Source organism: Podarcis tiliguerta (assembly GCF_965153285.1).
Source record: "Podarcis tiliguerta genome assembly, chromosome: 9".
NCBI classification, from domain to species: Eukaryota; Metazoa; Chordata; class Lepidosauria; order Squamata; family Lacertidae; genus Podarcis; species Podarcis tiliguerta.
Genome location: NC_139542.1, coordinates 74,014,958 through 74,021,581, shown reverse-complemented (window position 1 = coordinate 74,021,581; position 6,624 = coordinate 74,014,958). Strand labels below are relative to the sequence as shown.

The window sequence follows — 6,624 nt, the reverse complement described above, 5'->3', positions numbered from 1 at the left end:
GCTCTGGTTCGCCAGAAGTGGCTTAGTCATGCTGGCCACACGACCCGGAAGCTGTACGCCAGCTCCCTCGGCCAATAAAGTGAGATGAGCGCAGCAACCCCAGAGTCGGTCATGACCGGACCTAATGGTCAGGGGTCCCTTTACCTTTTATTAATATTAGTAAATAGCACCTTAAGTGTTTATGGGGCTTTGCCTTTTGTAAAAAGTTTGCTGTTCCCATGAGCTCTTGGCCTAAGTTTCAAGGGTAGGGCAGATGGCCATCCAAGGGCAAATAAAAGATAGGGAGCCTGAGAAATGTGCAAAAAGAGATACTTAAAATGAAACAGTAGAGATGAACCCCAGGAAGGGATACAAGCATGAGGCAAAAATAATAATAATCAAGTATTATTAACATGCACATCAAAATTTGACTAGCTTCAGCTATGAAAACAAGAAGCCTTTAACCTATTTCATAGATTCCGGGTGGTTCCAGTGCAGATGGGTCCTTCACATCCAGTGTTTACATACTGTATCTTCGTTTGGCAAGCTCATTTCCACACCTTCCCATTTTCCGGTCATGGATATTTTCATTCATTCACTGGTATTCTATGGCTTGCCAATCAAATTGGTGGGTGGAGCTTCAGGAAATATATTCAGAGGTGGGGGGGTTGTACCTCCCCTCAACCCCACCCCCCACTGTTTACTGCTCTGGGTATGTCTCAACCTGTATGCACACTTTTTTTAAAAAATGCAGACGTGCAAAAGAGTGAATGTTCACACTATTCTTACGCTTCACAATGGGCAAAAGAGAGGTTTGTGCTCTTGTGGAGGGAAGGCACTTCCATTTCTTTTTAATACTGGTGTCTTGTGCGAAACCTCTGTATGTGACCATATAACAGAATATTGATTGACCTTTATCAACATACACACACCCGGCCAAAAACTCCCAAAAATTAGTGATTAGTCTCCAAGGTGGTGATTTTGAGATGGCCGCTGCTCCTAACCAGCTTCTTGAAATTTGAATGGGTCTTCAGCAGAAATAATCTGGGTCAATGGGAACTATGTGACTAGATTGTGCTGGCATGAGGAGCAGATGGACATACGACCTGTTGCAACATCACCGCACCCACCCATCCCCCCCAAAAAATGTTAATGAGCTGGAGCTTCCATACCAACAGTGTCTACAGATTCCTTAGATTTCACATGGTACAGGGAAATACAGATTAACTTGCAAAAAGCAGGGGCTGTCATTTTGATGGTGACAGCATATGCAGACTCTGCAAAAGAATCTTATATACATACATAAGCAGCACCATTTCCACAATAAACTCCTACCTGGAAGTAGGAAGCACCCTTGAATGACACTGATCTCTGTCTCCTTTCTCAGACTTTAAAAATAAATAAATAAATTGAAAAGCAGCTTCAGAGGCTGTGGTTAGCTGCAGAAGACAAGCCTATAGGTCCTTTAAGACTTTTCCTTACTAGTGAATTTCCCTGTGATGGTTTTCCCCAAGCTGTTCCCCTACCTGTGGGAGAAAAGATGCAAAGCCTTCATATTGTGTTCACCGGAAGGAGAAGCACCTCTTGGGGGAGGTTTTAGAGGAACCAATGGCAGGGACAGCCCCTGCCCTGCAGCACCAGAAGCTTCTTTTTCAGGAGTGTGTGGGGTTTGTTCTCTTTTTTAAGCCAGGGACTAAACTTAACAGACTAAATGGAAAGTGCAGTTTGAGCCCCACTCAAGTCCGTTGTAGACCCAGGCAGTTGCTGTACCGCTCAGACTGAAGGTAGGGGCTTATGTGATCCGTTGCTCCTAATAACAATAATGCCATTACTTTTATTATTGGTAATAATAATTTTTACTACTACAATAACTTGTTGCACATAGAAAGCTAGGCTATCAAGAGGAAGCGCAGACTAGAATTCTGCTGAGCTCCCGGCACTAAGTTTTCTGTACGCAGGGTAAGTTTTGTGTGTGGAGTAATCCATAATATGAACTGCCACATTCAGTCTGAAGTGGTACAGCCCTAACTCTAGGTCAGAGTCAGCTGCTAAAAAGACATTATTGCAGCTTGCTTTCAATCGGCTATGTAGCAACACAGCGCTTCCAGGGAGGGGAGTAATTCTTGCCTTTCTGAAAGAAGGAAATGTCACATTGAAAGATGGACTTCAAAAATCATTTTCCAAAGAATAGTTTCCCTGAAAAGGAGCACAGCTGATCAAAAGCCAGGAGTTCAGATATTTTATTTTAAAATGCAAAGCTGGGTGGCCTTCGTCTTCAGATCTCTCCACGCATGCTCCTCTTCTTTTGCACAAAACGGAGTCTGCTGTCTGCAGCGTGGCTTCCAGCTCTGGGTGCAGCTGCAAGTGATCCAAGTGTTTCAAACGCAACTGCCACTTGCAACACAAACATCTCTGATTGGCTGCTGCTGCTTCACCGGCTCCCTTAAAGTTGCTAGCACTTGGAAGTGGGGTGCTATGGAGGGGAGGGAAGGAAGTCCATATATGAACATAATAAAAAAGCCTTGGTCCAGCGTACGATTAGCCCAATATCTTGCTTCCAGCGGCAGCCGGTCATACGCTTTTGAAAAATGCAAACGCAAGCAGGGGTATAAAGGCAGTGCTCTCCTACCCTCCTTTACTGCCTCTATGCATCCAGCTGATTGTTCTGTTTAGAACATGTGGAGAGCCCCCTCCCCCCTCCCTAACCACTGCCAATTTTAGCAGCCATCGCCACATCTTGTGGCAGTGAATTCCACCATCCAGCACATATTGGGCAAATAAATGCTCCCCTTTGTCTCCTCCACTGTCTCAACTCTACTGCCAATCACAGTTTCAGCAGAGGAGGTCTGGCTTCAAGCTTTAAGGGGTTCAAGCTTTAAGGGTTTTACTACAACCCCAAGATCTACCAGACGCATATCCAGGCAAAAAAAGTCTTAACTGCACATCATTCATGGGGTCCTGAACTGGTAGACTGATACCAATAATGAGACCTTGGGAGTCATAAAAGATAGCTCATCAAAAGGCAAATTACATGCAAGGACTCGTTAGGAAAGGAATTGAAAATAAAGCTGCCAATAGCCTAATGTCATTATACAAATCTTTGGTGCAATACCATTTAGAAACTGTTCTGGTCCCCTCGTCTCAAAAATGATACTGTAGAGTAAGCAAAAGTTATGAAAGGGACAATGAAAATGATAAAGGGGGTGGAGCAACCCCCCTGCTGCCCTTAAGGAAGCTTGCAGTTTGAGACTTTATAGTTTAGAGGAAAGGCGGGGTGATAATAGTTTATAAAATAATGCAAGGCATGGGGAAAGTGATAGAGAAAAGCTCCCCCCCCCCTCCTATAACACTAAGAACTCCTGGGCGCCCAGTGAAGGTGAATGTTGGAAGAATGAGCAAGACAGAAGAACACAGGACATAGTTCAACTATGGAACTTGCCATCTACTTCTACTTGCCATGATGGCTCTGCTCTGCTTCAGGGATGGAAGCAGCAATGCTTCTGAATACCAGCTGCACCAGGGGAGGGTGCTTTTGCGCTGCTGTCCTGCTTGCGCATTTCCCCTAAGTGTCATCGGGTAGGTGGGCTGCTTTGAGAACCGGGTGCTGGACTAGACGGGCCCCTGGCCTGGTCCAGGAGGCTCCTTAGAAGGTCCTTAGAAGGCAAACAGTTAGAATGAAAGAACAGGGTTAGCATGAAAGAACAAGGTGCCTCTGAGCAGTTGCTAAGCAAAGAGGTTTGTTTTCAGTATCAGACTCAAGGGAACCTGCAGTGCTTCACCCCCAAAACCGATTCTCAGTCACCCCAAGTTTGCATCATTTTAAGCAGCTAGTTTAGGGAAGTCGGGGGTTGGTTGCTTCATTATCTCTGCTGCTTAAAACAAGGAGGGCCAGAAATCCTTCCCGATCCACTGCAGATCACCCTTCTCGCCATCCCGGGCCTCTAAAGAAGTTGCTATGAAGGAGGAAAACTGCTTCCTGAGCCGGGCTGGACCATCCCGTTGCCCCGGCCGGGGCCCGCAAGCTGGAGGCAGCCGTCAGCCTGCCACCCATCGAGTATTCTCATTATTATTTATTAAGTAATTGATAAAACAATCCACCCCAGGGCACGGGAACACTACGTGGGAATGCAGGCCTCGCTTGCCCGCCCCACCTTCAATAGCCACGAGGTTTCTACGGAGACCTGCTCGAAGACACGACTCGCGCCCCTGAGCTGTTCGGATTCGGGGCGCGGCGGGCAGCCGGCGGGGCCCCGGAAAGGAAGCCAACCTGGCCTGGGCTGCGTGGCGCCGGCGCCGCCCGGTTAAAAGGGAAGCGGCCCTGCTCAGCCGCCCCGCCGCGCCGCCCCCGAGGCCACAAAGACACCAAAGCGCGGCTCGCTTCGCCGGCGGGGCCCTTGAGAAGCAGCGGCGCCGCCGCCTTTTGTGCCGGCCTGGCCTTTCAGGCGGGGCGCTCGGGCGTGTGACGGCAGCGCCCGACGTATTGTCCCGGCCCCGTTATTAATCGCCCTCGGGCGGGCGGGCCGAGGGGAGCAGCCGAGGGGGCTCCGGACGGAGGGAAGGCCGAGCGGGCGAGCAGGGCGGCTGCTCTTCGTCCGCCCGCCCGCCCGCCGGCCTCTCCTCTCCCGGAGCCGCCCCAGCCTGCGGCGACCCCAGCCTGCGAGGCCCGGCCAGAAGTGGACGGGGCGGAAGGCCGGAGGAGGGAGGGCCGCCCGGAGCTTTTCCTGCCCGTGTGAGGCGGGAGGAGACGAGAGAGCCAACAGCAGCGGCTCCCGGGGCAGCCGGCGGGGAAGGCGAGGCTGGCGCCTTCGCGGGGCGAGTGGGGGCCCTTGAAGCCGCTTCGCGCTGCCCAGAACGAGGGCTTCCCGCTTCTTCTCGACCCGCAGGCGGCACCCAGGGCGCGCGCAAAACTTCGCGCTCCGCCACGGTCGTCCAGGATCGCGGAGGGGAGAAGCGGCCCGCGAGCCGCGCCCACGAAGCCACCAGCCGACCTTTGGGGAGGAGGAGGAGGATCCGCCCCGGAGTCCCCCCCCCCCTCCGCGCTCCCGGCTGCTTGGAACCGAATCTCTTTCGGATCTCCAGCAGCGTGTTGCGAAGGTGGGGGGTTTTCTTTTCCCCACCGTGGCAGCCGCGCGGAGCCCGGAAAGCAGGAGGCGCGAGCCCTGCCGGGGCGCGGGAGAAAGCCGATCCCGGGGCCGGAGCTCCCCTTCCCCGCCTGCCCCCTAGACCAGCCCCCGAGTCCAGCCCAGGGCCGGGGCCTCGTCCCTCTCGCCCACCCGCTGGCCGGCCAGCAGCCCCGTCTGCAGTCGCCTGAAAGCGAAAGAAGCTACTCACCTGCGGCGCCAGCAGAAAGTGCGGTGAACGGATTTCCAGGGAAGCTGCGGCAACTGCAGCCGTCTGCCCGCGAACTTGGGTTGGCGGGGGCCCAGAAGCGCAACTGGACCTTGTTTCTGAGCAAGCAGGCAGAGATAAGAGCCTGGCTGCAATGTGGGTGGGTGGGTGGGAAGGGAGTTAAGTACGGAAAAGTTAGTGGATGCGTGTTTACTCCGAATGACCTACGAACGAACGAACGAACACACACACACACACAAACTCAACCGATTGAACCATGGCCCCCCGTAAATGTCCACAACATAGCAGCCTACGTTGCGGATAGCTTGCAACTCCAGGTTGCAACTCCAGCTATGGCGACACCCCCTTCAGCACTCCAGGAGTTTTAATATTTGTATGGAACTCTGGGTCCTGAACAAGTTTACAGTGCATGAATTCCAGTTTGAACTTACTTGCATTTATGTACTGCTTATGCCCTGCCACAACACCTAGCACGGTTCCCCTAACCCTGAATAGGAAAAAAACTCTAAAAAGTCAGGCTAATTCTCAAACATTTCCAATTGAAATAAATGGATTTACTCAAGTTATTGTGGCAAGGATTCGAATGCAAGGTTGCAATGCTAGGTATAGTTACTTCAGAGTAAGTAACTTTCAAGTCATTAGGCACAGGATTACAGTACTGATGCTTTTCCAACGCAGTAGGTGTCACAATAATGATCACTGAAGTTTGCTCAGCTCAGCTCGGTTTATATCGCTAGATGGGAAGCTTTTCTGATGAGATCAGATTTGCACAGCTTTTTCATCCACATCACTTACTCAGATCCAAGATTGTGCTCTGAAATAGGAATGCCTGGGTGCCTGGGGAGGCCTTTGTGAAATTTGTTTTGTTCTGAAAAGGAGGAACCCAATGGTAGATATATATTCATGGAAGGACAGAAAAGGAAGTCGCTTCCCACTGCTGGCAACAAGGCTTCCTTTCCAATTAAGCAGTAGATTTGGGGACCTATGAAAATACACCACCCTTGGTCTTCTTCAGACCAGAGAAATCTGGGTCTTTGCACTGCAAACCTAGGCACTTTACTTCCAAGTAAGTTCTTTAAAATCAGTTGAACTTCTTCAAATAAGTGAGGACAATCCACACGAAGTTCTGCACAACCTGCATTGAAATGCAGGGGTGGGGAGTGGGGGCCTAAGAGCCAGATTTGAGAAGTAATGATAAAAATAATCAACAGGAGCCCCAGATTCAGAGGGCTTGGATGGAATGAAACCTTGCAGACCTTCCAGGACAGAAGGCAATGTCCAACCATTCACCCCAAG

The 6,624-nt window shown here is 50.8% G+C and overlaps 1 long non-coding RNA gene across 1 annotated transcript; it reads right to left on the bottom strand.

Moving 5' to 3' along the window:
• Nucleotides 1–1,420: 1,420 nt before the first annotated feature.
• Nucleotides 1,421–5,550, bottom strand: LOC310685117. Its single transcript, XR_014515081.1, has 3 exons — nt 5,311–5,550; nt 3,419–3,632; nt 1,421–2,452 (listed from the first exon to the last, which is right to left on the bottom strand). It is a non-coding gene; the product is annotated as an uncharacterized lncRNA (long non-coding RNA).
• Between the last annotated feature and the right edge of the window lie 1,074 nt (nt 5,551–6,624).